This window comes from Eurosta solidaginis, chromosome 2 (genome assembly GCF_040869045.1).
Source record: "Eurosta solidaginis isolate ZX-2024a chromosome 2, ASM4086904v1, whole genome shotgun sequence".
Lineage (NCBI taxonomy): Eukaryota > Metazoa > Arthropoda > Insecta > Diptera > Tephritidae > Eurosta > Eurosta solidaginis.
Genome location: NC_090320.1, coordinates 34,464,992 through 34,480,430, shown reverse-complemented (window position 1 = coordinate 34,480,430; position 15,439 = coordinate 34,464,992). Strand labels below are relative to the sequence as shown.

Genomic DNA, 15,439 nt, shown 5'->3' with positions numbered 1-15,439 from the left:
TTTTTCGATCGCAACCAAAAAATATTTGCCCGAGAGTATACCTCCACTGCCAACTTTTTCCAGCCAAAAATCTGACCGCTATCCTAAATCCGAGGCTTTTATAGGCACGGAAAAACAAGTAAAAAAAGGTGACGTGATGCGAAACTGAGATAATTAAATAGGGATGGAGATAGATATTTATATAGGTTTGTCCTTTTTTAGTTGTTTTATAGGACATTATCTGACGGTAACTTGTGTTTTAACCCTTGCATTCCTTAATATCTTTTCCGTGGTACCACCCTATCTTACCATGTATGTCTTGCAATTGATACATGTAGTTTCCTTTTCTGGCGAGAACTGTAGCTTTTACAAAAACGGGTGCTAGCTTGGCGTTAAACTTATTCGCTTTGTCGCTCAGAACGAAATTGCGCCGATATACATTTTCACATACACTGAATGGTTTTACTCTGCTTCGAAGGTTGTAGCGTTGAGCTGATTTCTCAAAAGCGTTTTGTATGTTCTTGGCCAACTCAGTACGCAAGAGTCGGAGTTTGTCTATGCGGTCTATTACAGAACAAGCACACATTTACTCCATTTGCGGCTGTTCCAGCAAGTGAAAGGAAAGCACCACCCTTGGGATGATCTTTAAACCTCAAATCTTTAATAGTTCGAGCTAAAACTTGCAGTGACTGTTTATGAGTCATGGTGCACTCATCCCACACATCCACTTTGGTCTGACCGTTTGCTTATGTTGCACATCGGGGTATCAGATGTTTGTAGACAGTGGCAATTTAAATGCGGAGTGAGCTGTACGTCCACCACACAAAGAGTATCCGCGGTACTTGGGGAAGCAACTGCCATAGTGATTTCTCTTTTTGCTCTTACATCAATTAATATCCAATTTAGCAGAAATGTTTTTTTCCGGTTGCTCCAGGCGTATCCAAAAATACCAACCCTAAAGATAACAAACCCCTAAAGAATACTAAAGGAATAACAGCCAAAACCAACACTGCAATTAAACTTTGCGTGTTGAAATAACTTTAGTTTTTACGGCAGCCATAGTTCTGAAAAACCCCATTTGTCTTTTTTTGTCAATTCCATATATTACTGGTGCTGTTAGGACTTAACGTCATATCCTTGTAAAATTTTAATTTTTTCTACCATTATTAAATCCAGAGATATGCAGTATGACATATTCCATTTGTATGGGAGGTGCAACGCTCCTTCTTACTCACCCCTTATTTTCTTAGTGGTGTTAGGGATTGATTTCATATAACTGTTTACAGAATTTCAATGTTCTTGCATGAATACTTCCAGAGTTATGCTGAATCAAAGATTCCATTTGTATGGGAGATGCCACGCCCTTTTTATATACCGAAATTATTTTTAGCCTACGACCATCCTTGGAAGGTTTATAGTGAGTGATGCAAATTTGGTTTTGGACGCAACCCGATCTATACCTACATACATACTTAATTTGAATTTTATATATGTGACCCAGTCTATGAAAAGGTGGGTTATGACTCAAAAACAAATGTTTCTCGCAATTTTTTTTTTTTTTTTTAGTCATAAGCCACTTTTTCATGTGACCCGGTCTATGAAAAGGTGGCTTATGACTCAAAAAAAAATGTTTCTCGCAATTTTTTTTTTTTTTTTTAGTCATAAGCCACCTTTTCATAGACCGGGTCACATATATAGATATTATATTCAATACTTTCCATCAATAAATTTAACGAAATTGAGTTTGAGATGGTAAAATTATCTCTGAGTCACGTCTCATACACGACATTTATTCCAGGCTCAAAGCTTAGCTCAAAATGTATTAAATCTCATTTTGAAAATTTCACTATCAGCAGTGAAATGCTTTTTCAAATGCAAAACCCTCTATCAGCACACATTCTCCTATTTATATGTATATAAATAAGCACATCGTTATTAAGTGATCTTATAGAAGAGAGAAGAGAAAAGAGGGAACGAGAAAGGAGACTTAGAAAGAGATAGATTCAGACGAAGATAGAGAGATAGGGATAGATGAAGCGAAAGATAAGTGAAGGAAAAAGGAAGCTCTTGTTGTTTTATTTAAGATAGCATCTAGATGACATATTCCAAGTATGGGTTCTGTCCAGTATAACCCCCCGGTATTTTCCTTCCATTGAAAAACGGATTTTGGTACCACCTAGGGATGGTTCTGCATGTACAGTTTTTTTTTCTCCTGGTAAAAGGCATTATAACAGTTTCGTTAGGATTGATAAATAATCCTTTTGTATAACATCATCTTTCTTTATTGGGTAGGGCTTGGTGCATGTTATTCGATATTGTTTCCTTGTTGGTGTTGTTGGAGAGATAAAGACACTGCCCGTAGGTTTCGGGGTCTGGTACGGTAACAAGCACCATTTAGGTACAATCCCGCCCATCTTGAGAACGATTTAATATGACCACATTGAACCTTCCAAACCACTCCGCCACCCACCGCCTAATTTCGTGTGAAAATTGGGGTAGTCAGCGCCGGAATGTTAAAGAAAGAGGATTCGCCACGTGTAGAAGAGTTTGACAATTGGGTTGGTGTTTAAGTGACTTAAACTATGAACATTTTTTGTTCGTTTCTTTCATTAGCGAATGAGTGTGCTTGTAATTCTCAACTGGTTAGTGATATATTCTAAAGACATAGTTTAAATTGTTTATCCCAAAGCGGGGTTTTTCAAAGCAAAACAAGGTGGCTCAACCCGCAGCCAATACCTCGGAGCCCCCAATGATCGCCCCCAAGGAATAAATACAAGGTGTAACAGGTCCATAGCGATCTCCCTCTTTCTAAACAATAAAATAATATACAGTCCACTAAAAAGAACAAAATAATATAACCAAAAAAACTATTCGCCCGTCGAATCACCAACGCTTAGACATGAGAAGCAATTTATAGCTGAGAACCCTTTAAAAGTTGCGCTACACAATTCTTTGAATCATTTGGTTATTTTAGTCACCTCTAACGACAGCCATGCTAAACCGCCTAACACGCTGGCGGGATATTGTTTCCTCGACCATCCCTGTCATGCAGATTACTAAGTCATCTGCATACCCTTGTGTGTCAAATACATTGGACTTCATTAACTGAAGAAGGGCAGCTATGACTAGCGTCCAAAAGAGAGAAGGGAGTGCAAACCCTTTAGGGCATTCCCTGATTGGGCTCATAACCTTGTCAATCATAGATTGTGCGATAGCTTGATGTGTCGTATTTGATTGATAGACCTTCTATAAATCCTTGATATGTTTTTTTGTTGAATAAAGTTGTTAGTCTTAATGTAAGTTTTAATAAAATGTAAGGAATTTCAGGGGCAGGGCTATTTACTAACTATTACAAGTAGACGATTTCGTTTGCCAACATGCACTCCGTGTTAGTGTTATGAATATATTAAATGAGAGTATGCATTTATGTAGTTACTCGGTTATTAGAAAATGTATATAGTTGCAACAATGTGTGAATTATAACTACAACATTGCTTAACGCTTAACTTACCACAATTCGTTGTACACGTGTCATATTGGCCAATTAAGAGTTGAGTATTTCCGCAACGCAGCAAAAAAAAAACAACCCGATTACAATAAAAAAATGGACACACTTTCTCAGTTACACTATTATTGTATGTTATTAATTGTTGCACTTTACTGTATTTATTTTACAATTTTTCTAATAGTGCGCTGTGCAAAAAAAAAAAAAATAAACAAGTAAAGGTCTCTAAGTTCGGTTGTAACCGAACATTATATATCCAGCGTGAGCTTCAATTGTACATTTCATTTCGGATAAATTACTTTTCTACATAAGACGTGGAACAGCCCGTTTAAAAAAAATTTCTCCCCATTTCCTCTTACAATAAAACTTGATAAGCGGAATATCATTGTTTCAAAACTATTTTTTGCTAAGTTATAGCTTATTATTCTAGTCTACAACCCTTTTAAAATTGTTTTATATCTAAGCTGCCGTGGTCCTTAACCGATCTCGTCCATTTTTACTAGAAATATTTCCTGCTATAGGGAAAATTTTTGTACCCAATTTTATTACGATCCGTTAATTTTTCTTCGAGTTATGGCTCCCGAAACGTAGAAAATTGCTTAGTTATAAAAGGGGCGGTGCCACGCCCATTTTTTCAAATTTGAAGTTTTTCCTATTTAGTGTTATAAATCCACTTGGGAAGTGAAATACCATTGATATAAAGCTCTTTTTTGCACAGATATTGATTATTTTATTCGTCCACGACTGTTTTAAAAATCTTTTATATAAAAGTGGGCGTGGTCCTTAACCGATTTCGTTAATTTTTCTTCAGAGCTTTCCTTATAGTAAAGGCAACCTCTCTGCCGAAATTTTGTTACGAGAGTTTTAACGATTTTTGATTTATGATCAATAATATTTGTAAAATTGATTTTATCACAAGTGGGCGGTGCCACGCCCATTTTAAAAATTTGTTACAAATTTTTATAAAGAGTAAATATCAGTCCACGTGTGAAATTTCAACATTCTGGGTGTATTATTTATTAAATTCTCAGGTTTTTTGTGTTTTCCAAAATTATATATATATAAAAAGTGGGCGTGGTTATCATCCGATTTCGCTCATTTTCAATACCAATCTATTCTGGGTCGTGATAAGCTAGTGTACCAAATTTGGTGAATATATCTCAATATTTACTCATATTATCGTGCTAACGAACGGACATGGCTCAATCAAATTTTTTTTCGATACTGATGATTTTGATACATGGAAGTCTATATCTATCTCGATTCCTTTATACCTGTACAACCACCCGTTATCCAATCAAAGTTAATATACTCACGCTGAGTATAAAAATATAAATTGAAAAAGGTACTCATACGCCATGTAGGCCCTGACATTTAAGCAAAAACTCTGTGTTTGAACAAACAAAAGCAATTCAGTCATACTTAATGGGCGAACGGAAATCACGTTGGCGACAAAACGAAGTAGGATTAGAAAAACTGAAAAAAAAAAACACAAAAAAAAAACCACACAAATGCTTAGTTTCAATTGCCAATTGTTGTACGTTATTGCTTTTGGTCGTTTTTGAAACATGTTTTTGCTTTTAAGCAATGCCAATATTTGAATGAATGTAACTGGAATGCGGTTTTAGCCATTCAAAATATATTTATATATTTGACACAAAAATAACGAGACAGAAATTTATACATACATATAAGCACTTGTATAGTTTAATACACCAAATATAATCCGTCGGAAATGTTGAAACGGAAATCGTATACGAATTACCACTCAAAGTCACTTAAATGTGTACGAAATATAAATGAAGCAAGCAAAGAGTGTATGTATGTATTGGTATGCGTATTTTGATATTTAGCGTACACAAAAAAGCCCACATATACAGTGACAAACAAAATTCTACATACACGCCCTGCTCTGCTGTTGTGCCCACACTGCTTCACCCCATTCAATGGGCGAGGCTACTCACATATTGCCATCAAAGTACTCTAACGGGAGTCCAAAGAAACAGGCACTTTCAACAGTGGCGAACCATAGAGAGATTGGTGTTAGAGGCTTAAACTACACGTGACAATTGAAAAGATGGTTGATGTCATGCGGGGACACATCGCATGCAGGTCATACGTTACGAATGTCGTGGTTGATTCTGAACAAGTAAGAGTTTTATCTGTTACGGTATCCAGAACGAAGTTGGGCCATGGTGACTCGTGTCATGACTTGGTTGGTTGGTTGGTAGCTGTGCTGCCCGTATACCAAAGACCCGAACCCAAGTCGCGCACGGGGCGCCATTTTGATGCAAATTTCTCTGGGAACCAGTTGCTGCTGTTTTCTTCTGGCTAGTCGGTACGCCGTTCGCACCATTTGGAGCGTACGATGAACCTGCTGATAACTTTTACAGAGCATTTAGCTACTTCCGGGAGTTTATAACTGCCCATAGTTAGAAATCTAGTGTGTGTTAGAGCTGGGCATTCACACAAGTATTGCGCGACTGCTTCTTTGCTGACTCCTCCTGCTCCTGAAAATGCTGATAAAAGCGATCCCCATTATTTCAGCATGCAGGCCATGCGCTCAGTGTCCCGTTTTTGTAGCAGTTATAAAGATTTCTTTTTTCCTTGACCTATTGAGTAGGTTCTCTGTGCTTTTACTGTCACACTTGCTTGGTTATCCTGCAGGTGTCTGAGTAGTACCAGCTGGAGACAGCTAACTCCCCGAAGCTAATATGTATGTGTGTCGTTGCCGTCGATGTTCCTGCCACCAAGTACCTAGATGAGGGTTATGTGTGCGAAGTTAGCTGCGGCTTGAAGCTACCTTTTGCAGCTGCTGACGGCCTTAGACGAAGGGCCATGAGCGCTGCTTGGCTATCTGAGTAAATGTACACCAAACATGGACCATGACAACAACAGATGACGCAGCTCTGATAGTGTTCGAGGGAAAAGTTCTTCGAAAGATTTACGGATAAGCTGTACGAGCTATTGACGCATAGTCCAGCGAATTGAAACGCAGCGGTCACGCTGGCTAGATCATGTTATGCGTATGAAATATGACGCTTCCGCTAAGAAGGTATTTTTATCGGAAACCGCCTATGAAAACAGAATAAGAGGGTAGCCCCTACTTCATTCGAAGGACCAGGTGGAAAACGACTTAAACTCCTTTGTTGTGACGAATTAGCACCAGTTTGCAGTGCGAAGAAGCGACTGGCGCGCCTTCTTCGACGGTCGTAACTGCTTAAACGGTTAAGCACCAATTACTTAAGTAAGTATGATTAGAAAAAGGTTTCAAATAAAACTGTATAAGTAAATTTTTCTGATAAGTGTATGTTTGTAAACTTTTTTGCAGCACTGTGTACATCTATGCGTATTTGTTTGTGATTTTACTGCAATTCTTGGGGGAATCCCAAACAAAAAAAACGTCAGCTCATAAAAATAAGCAAATACGTGTCTGTCAGCTCATTTATTTAGCTTAATTTTTGTAACATTTATATTATTTTTTTACTGGCTTAGTATGCCATGTCTATGCATATGTAGCATGTTTAGTATAGATATACATACATACATATACATAAAATATGTTCTCTACACTGCGTTTAATTAGCGCAAAAACTTCACTGCGAAATACGTCCGCTTTTTGCACCACGCAAACAAAATTTTGTGTATTAAATATGCTCAACGCAACACACACACACTTACATATTTAACTGGTTTCACAAATACTTATTTTTTATTGATAAAAATTCACTTTGTCACAAAACCTTAAATGTTTTATTAAAACATATTTTTTTTTCTTAGCCTAAATTTTTTTTCCCAGGCACGCTTTAACACTTTTTTGGTTTTTGTTTCGTTTTATCGACCACTTTGCCGCGTGTTTCACGAGAAACTGAGCCAATTGTAATGTTTGCTGGAGATAAAATACTTCAGAAAATATACAAAAGGCGATAAAGTAAATGACATGTGGAGCTTTTATTGCGTTGCTCTGCGCATGTGTAAGAGAAAGTTGTAACGCGAAAAATTCAAAGAGAGCATAAGTGCCATTGTTGTTAGGGTGGCCAACTGATTATCAATATTTGGTAGACATGTAATATGTTAGATAGGAAGCCAAATTTAACAACTGAAGTGAACTACTGAAAGTTCAGTTATTTGTTTATTTATTCAGCCTTTCATGAAAAAAATATATTCGAACAAAATCGAAGAGTATGACTTTATGGAGTGAAATCATGTATAGAATTTAGTCTATGTAACCTTAGCATTGTAATATTGACGGATATCAGTTATTTGAACAGTTGTCATTGGTATTCTTATGTTGACAGTAATAATTGTTAATATTTCAGAGCAACGTACGCTAATACTGTTTTTATACTCAGCGAGCTTTACACATATGGGCAAATCCCAAAAACTTTTACTTTTTTGGATACTCGGGTTTTACACACGGGCAAAAAACTTAAGGCCAGAAAAAGGTACAAGGACATTAAGTTTGACCATTTGACTATCCGATCTGATGATTTTAAAAATCAAGAAAGTTGATAGTAAGTTTTTGCAGAACTCCGAAACGTAAAAAAACGTCGATTTTTACACTTTTTCAAGCGAAACCCTTAATTTTTTTTATTTTTGAATTTTTTCGATAAAATTTTGAGGCATCGCAGAAACGCTATAAAATTTAAACTGAATGTTGTCTTTGAGACGGAGATTCTAAAAGTATGAGCAGAATTAATGTGCCCCTCCAATACTCAAAACTATCATCAATCAAAGTATCGATACTTTTTTTTTTGTCATTTTCAATATCGACAGTTTTTTGCTTATAGCTTTTTGAGGCAACTGAGTATTGAAATTTGGATTATGCACGATAGTAGCTTATAAGGGACTAAAAATACCTGGGGCTTCAAATTAGATGTGCCCCTTTCAGTTTTAAAGGTAGAGACAGAAAAGTGGAAGCACTTGGTTGCGTAAATTTTTTTCAGGAACATGTTTTTTTGTGGGCACAGCTACAATTTTACTTTTATCACTTCATACCCGTCTGTTAATTTTTTCTCTACACCACAGTAGTATACCATCAATTGCCTCATCTTGAAATATTCACGCAAGGAAAGTTATTGATGTTTGTACAAGGGGTAAATATACGAAATTTCCGACAAAAATTCGCAATCGTCAAAAAGTGTAGAAAAAAAAATGTTTTTTTTTTTAACCAGGTTTCCTTTAAAAGTAAATGAGAAGAAACACAAATTTGGTACAAAATTTAAAAATAAAATGTTTTCCTCCAAAAAGACCAAAGTTTGGCCGATTTCCCCATATATTAACTTAGGTAACATAGCGATTGGTTGTACAGGTATAAAGGAATCGAGATATATATAGACTTCTATATATCAATATCATCAGTATCGAAAAAAAAATTTGATTAAGCCATCTCCGTTTGTCCGTATCTCCCTCTGTTAACGCGATAAAGAAAATAAATAAATGTAAGGCGCGATAACTTCCGAAGAGATTTTAGGCCGAGCCGCTCTTCCAATTTGCATCGTGCCGCTTTTAATTTTTCCTACAAATTGGCGGGACAGGACCTACTTGTTTTATTCCGACTCCGAACGGCACGTGCAAGGCATGACAGATATACAGCTTGCCAAACACTGCCGAGGGGCGACCCAGCTTAGAAAAATGTTATTCAAATTGAAAAAACTTGTTTCTAAAATTTTGATGTTGCTTTTCCGGGGGCGTGAACCCAGTATCTTTGGTGTAGATGGCATGAGCACGCTACCATCACACCACGGCGCACAGTGACATTTTTGCTTGGTTTAGACGCGAAAAAGTAAAAATTTTCAAGTCTTTTTTTTTTTTTTTGAAATTTGAATGCAGTTTGTTTTTAAAATGACCACCGTGTATAACGGTAATTATCATTTCTTGCAGTTATTGTTCTTCATTGCATAATCTGCTGTCAAACTGTGCGTTGTTGATGACGCGCTAAGTAGTACAATTTACAGAGGTGAAATAATGCGTGGCTTAAAATTAAATAAAACTTTGTGTTGAAACAAAAGCTAAAATATTTTTTGGTTATTTAAAATCTACATGTAATTGTATTATTTTGCAAGTGCTCACAAGTTTTTTGGCTGAGTATTTTTTACGAAATTGTGAGTTTTTAATGTGTATTATTTTTGTGCTGAAAATATATAAAACCGTGAAAAGAAAAGCCTGCCAAATGTTTGAACCACGCTGTACCACAATAATTTTTGAATTTCTACAACAATTCAATATTATTTCATATAACTCAAATGATTCCTCATCCCCGTAGGTCCCCGGTTTGATATAATGACGATCACAAAGAGGGAGTTGTATGAGGTGTGGGTTGCAGAACGTGGCCAACAACAAAAAGATAAAGCCGTTTTAGACCATGTGTTTACTATTTTAGGGAGGGAGTAAATAGAGGGATTGTATGATGAATGCTGCAGTAAAGTTCGAATTTTTTAATTAAACTTTGTATGAGATGGATTCAAGTGCATTACACCAAAGTTAATTTTCTTGGAAAGTTTGGTTCATGGTTTAAAGAAGATAAGAAATTTAAATATAGGTATGTTCAGTTGTGAACAAAAGAACAAGATAAGGCTATAAGAAAATTTTTGTTTGGGGTAAATTCAAAAATTTTGGAAGGGGGTCCAGGGGTGACTCTATAATGTGTTTTTACTATATGGGTATCAAATGAAAGGTGTTAATGAATATTTTAAAAGGGAGTGGGCCATAGTTCTATAGGTGGACACCTTTTCGAGATATCGCCATAAAGGTGGACCAGGTGTGACTCTAGAATGTGTTTGTACGATATGGCTATCAAATTAAAGGTATTAATGAGGAGTGGTGGTAGTTGTATATGTGAAGGCGTTTTCGTGATATCGACCAAAATGTGGACCAGGGTGACCCAGAACATCATCTGTCGGGTACCGCTAATTTATTTATATATGTAATACCACGATCAGTATTCCTACCAAGATTCCAAGGGCTTTTGATTTCGCCATACAGCATTTTTTCATTTTCTTCTACTTAATATGGTAGGTGTCACAACCATTTTACAAAGTTTTTTCTAAAGTTATATTTTGCGTCAATAAACCAATCCAATTACCATGTTTCATCTCTTCTTTCATATTTGGTATAGAATTATGGCATTTTTTTAATTTTTCGTAATTTTCGATATCGAAGATTTGGGCGTGGTCATAGTCAGATTTCGGCCATTTTTTATACCAAGATAAAGTGAGTTCAGATAAGTACGTGAACTAAGTTTAGCAAAGATATATCGTTTTTTGCGCAAGTTATCGTGTTAACGGCCGAGCGGAAGGACAGACGGTCGACTGTGTATAAAAACTGGACGTGGCTTCAATCGATTTCGCCCATTTCGAAAACATTTATCGTCATAGAATCTATGCCCCTACCACATTTCACAAGGATTGGTAAATTTTTGTTTGACTTATGGCATTAAAAGTATTCTAGACGAATTAAATGAAAAAGATCGGAGCTACGCCCATTTTAAGATTTTCTTTTATTTTTGTATTTTGTTGCACCATATCATTACTGGAGTTGAGTTTTGACATAATTTACTTATATACTGTAAACATATTCAATTTTTTTTTTTTAAATTTGACTTAAAACAAATTTTTTTTTTTAAATGGGCGTGTTCATCATCCGATTTTGCTAATTTTTATTTAGCACAAATATAGTAATAGGACTAACCCTCCTGCCGAATTTCATCATGATATCTTCAACGACTGCCAAGTTGCAGCTTGCAAAACTTTTAAAATACATTCTTTTAAAAGTGGGCGGTGCCACGCCCATTGTCCAACACTTTTCTAATTTTCTATTTTGCGTCATAAGGTCAACGCACCTACCAAGTCTCATCGCTTTATCCGTCTTTGGTAGTCAATTATTGCACTTTTTGGGTTTTTCGAAATTTTCGATATCGAAAAAGTGGGCGTGGTTGTATTCTGATTTCGTTAATTTTAAATAGCGATCTGAGATGAGCACCCAGGAATGTACATGCCAAATTTCATCAAGATACCTCAAAATTTACTCAAGTTATTGTGTTTACGGACGGACGGACAGACGGACGGACGGATATGGCTAAATGAATTTCTTTTTTCGCCCAGATCAACTTGATCACTCTGATCACTCTGTGAGCTCTGTTCAGCTGAGTATAATTACCGGATAAAACTGGGTACACATATTTTCCTTATAGCAGGAAATATTTCCAGAAAAACGGTCGTGTTCTGGGTTATCGAAAAATGAAACGGTCATAAACATCAGTTACGAGTGTAATCGGTTACAGTTTAATTTAAAAAAATTCGGTTGAAAAATTAAACGGTTTAAAACTGTTAAATTTTTGTATTTGCAAAAATCAAAGGCATTATAGTGTTGAGACATTGCTTTTCGAAAAATGACCCGTTTTAAAACGATAACGGCTAACTTACGGATCCACAAGATTTCTAAATTTTTCAATATCTTCGATTTTGCGCCATTTATTATATTCGTCTACAGCTATCGAAATATTCGAAACAAGAACAGGAAAAAACCAAGCCGTTCCATGTTGATACAAACTCGGTGGGTTGTGTGGGTTGCTGTGGGTAGACTCGAATAGGGCTGATAATCTTGCACTCATATTCTTATAAATATTTTTGAGAAGCTTCTAGCTGATTCAAGCTATGACATTAGAAAAGGGAGTATGTTGTAGTGTTTTTTTTTTTAATGAAAGAATAGATATATAAGAATTTTACTTAAAAAAATCGCAAGAGATGGCTTAAATTTTAGTAGGTGGATCTCCTCCAAAAACAGCAACGCTAAGTATTTTTATAAATAGAAGCAACAAGGCTCAACACACGGGGTCAAAACTAACATTTCTTTGTAAATATGGATTAGTACGCCGCACTTCCAATCCTTAGCTTCGTATGAGTTTCAATTTAGGCGTAGCGATAGAGACTCGAGAATGGGATACACCACATGCTTCCTGTTCAGAAAAAAACTTCTTAGGATCCAAATTTGACTATTCTTGCCAAATGAAGATAATCATAAAACTTACTTTTATTTAAAAAATGAGAACAAACCTTTAACTGTTCCCAACACTACAGCTTTCGCTCACAATACAAGTAACACGCAAATAACCTCTTCTCTATCTCAACTTCTCTATTCAAATTTCGCTCCGCTCTGAAAAGAACAAGAGCTTTTACAAAAAAAACACATTTCAATTTTATTGGTTTACCTACTTTACATGTTTTCATTGGCATAGTTTCCGCCAAAAACAGAGAGTCAAGTGTAATGTCAAAAGAAGCTGCTGCTAATGAGAGGGCAACATAAGTCTCCCTCTTCAGAAGAAGTAGAGGAAGAAGCAAACAATTTTAGTGTATAAAAATACGAAATATCCATTGGAGTGGAATTAATAGGGATAAGCATAAACTTGGCTAACAAATGAGCATTAAGGGTTAGTGCAATAAGTATATTATTCATAATAACTAATGAGTAAATATTTATGTAGTTATTCTTGGGAAACTGTTCAATCACATTATAAGTGCCTATATGAACTTCATTGCATATGAAATTAGTAGCAAAGTATAAGGGCATATGATAGTCTCCACAGATTGCGCTTATAATGTACATGTATGCTCAGAGATATGTATGTTAGCGTGGGTCGATTCGTATGGACGAAAGTTAACCGATATCGCGCCAACGATTTTTCGATAGGATTTGGGCTCAGGAAAAAAAGTTCTGCTACGCATACCCAAAAAAATAATTTTCAAGCCTACGAAATTTTATTTTTTTTTACTTTTTTCGACTTTGATTTTTAAGGTTTTTTTCATGACCTACTAAAAAAATATTCATATGTCCGACCCAAAAATGTCCGCTAAAAACGTTGTCGATAACAGTATATATATTTCCTTTATTTTCAAAAAACCAGGGACGGAAAATAATAATTTTTTTTTCAGAGTCGAAAAAGTCCTGGTCAAAAAATTGGTCTAGGTGGAAATGTTTAAGTTCCCAGGTATCCCTATAGCAATATCAAGTCGAATCATGCATCCTTTTTATTTTTCGAACTGTTTCCATAAAAGTCCACATATAAAAGTATTTTATTTATAAGTGTATTTTTATTTTTTGAGTTCGATAGAACTAGTTAAACTCGGACTTTTAAAAATAAAAGCCCGGAAATAAAAGTTAAATCCGGACTTTTATTTGGGCCTTAAAAATAAAAGTCCGGATTTAACTTTTATTTTTAAAGTGCGAGTTTAACTAGTTCTATCATCGGACTCAGCTAATAAAAATCCGAAAATAATTTTTATCTTGATCCAAATATATTAAAAGTCCAAAATTAATAGTTTTGCAAGGAATTATATTATAAAAGGAATAACAGTTTCCGCCCCTGCAAAAAAAAACTGTTATCGCCAACATTTTTAGCTAACACTTTTGGGTCGGACAGCGTATACACGAAAATTTTATAATCAAACTAGCAGATCCGGCAGACGTTGTTCTGCCCTAAATATGGTCTATCTGCATACATTTTAATACGCTTTTTCCGTCTAACTCTGCCCTCACCTCGCTTCACTTTTTTCTAATATTTGTATTCACTCCTCCCTCCGTATTTTTCGCTTCATCTATCTCCATTTTCGTCTCATTCTATCTCTTTCTCAGTCTCCTTCTCTCTCTTCTCTTCTCTCAAGTTTTTCTCATTCTTCTTCATATACATCTTATTGCCAGTCCCAGAGGGTGGTATGTATTTTGTTCAAGTCCCATTCCGAGTCTCAGTCCCAGTCACACTTCGAGTCTCAGTCTCAGTCCCAGTCCTAGTCCTAGTCCTGATCACAGTCGCAGTCCGTCTCTGGTCTACTTCCCGGAAAAAAGCATCGTAAATACTAATATAGGCAAATTTATATACCAAATTTCAGGCAAATCGAATAGGATGTATGTAAATAGGTATGTGGGTATTATTAATTCATGTCTTTGTTTCGGCTTCGCATGCATATTTATCAGTTTTGCCAGGTTGATGCGACTAAATCGAATATCACAATGAAAATTGCTTTAAAGTTCTCAGCAACAGCTTTCATTTGATATCCATAATACACACACATTCTAGGGGTATCCGGGTCCATGTTTTGGCCTATATTTCGAGACCCTAGTTACCCAGCGGTGTAAAACTTACTCTGTACTAAAGCACACTTCAACAGCGTCAATTTGATACCCATAATGTAAAAACACATCCTAGTGTTACCCTGATCCACGTTTTAGCCTATATCTCGAGATCTTAGTCACCAATAGGTATTAAAACTACCCTGTACTAAAGCACTCATCAATAGCTTCAATTTTATACCCATAGTGTAAAAACACTGTCTAGGCGTTCACGGGCCCACGTTTTGGCCTATATCTCGAGACCCTAGTCACCCAGGGGTATGAAAGTTACCCTCTACTAAAGCACACATCAACAGCTTTCATTTGATATCCATATTACACACACATTCTAGGGGTACCCGGGTCCACGTTTTGGCCTATATCTCGAGACCCTGTGCATCGATCGTAACCAAATCTGTGTGCAAACCATCTCGTGAGGTATACGCAACTCATGTGAAAGTTTGAACAAAATCGACCAGATAGTTTTTGATTCTATAAGCCTCACACAAATGGACATTCATTTTTGTATATATAGATGAAAATTTTTTAGTAGGTCATAAAAAAAACCTTAAAAATCAAAGTCGAAAAATGTCAAATACATTAAATTTCGCAGGCTCGAAAATTAATTGTTTGGGTATACATAGTGGAACTTTTTTTCTGAGCCCAAATCCTATCGAAAAATCGATGGCGCGATATCGGTTAATAAATCGACCCAATCTAATGTATGTATATATTTGCTTGTATGTGTGGATAAGCATCTGCTTATACCAAAAGCAGCAGTTAAAACTTTAAGTTCCGCATTCGCGTGAAGTTTTTTATACCCTCATCTGCTTACAGGTTTTCCTTACCTTT

The 15,439-nt window shown here is 36.0% G+C and overlaps 1 protein-coding gene across 9 annotated transcripts in view; it reads right to left on the bottom strand.

Moving 5' to 3' along the window:
• Dpp10 (Dipeptidyl peptidase 10) overlaps positions 1 to 7,351 on the bottom strand; it is a 346,391-nt gene extending 339,040 nt beyond the window's left edge. For 6 of the 9 annotated variants that reach the window (XR_010949405.1, XR_010949412.1, XR_010949407.1 and 3 more), the window contains exons 1-2: positions 7,166 to 7,351; positions 3,491 to 3,672 (exon numbers count right to left, since the gene is read on the bottom strand). The gene's annotated coding sequence lies outside the window, so the exon portion shown is untranslated. Of the gene's footprint in view, positions 1 to 3,490; positions 3,673 to 5,172; positions 5,262 to 7,165 lie in introns of all 9 variants that reach the window. The other 3 variants (XR_010949410.1, XR_010949408.1, XR_010949406.1) reach the window with 2 other exon arrangements.
• Positions 7,352 to 15,439: the final 8,088 nt, after the last annotated feature.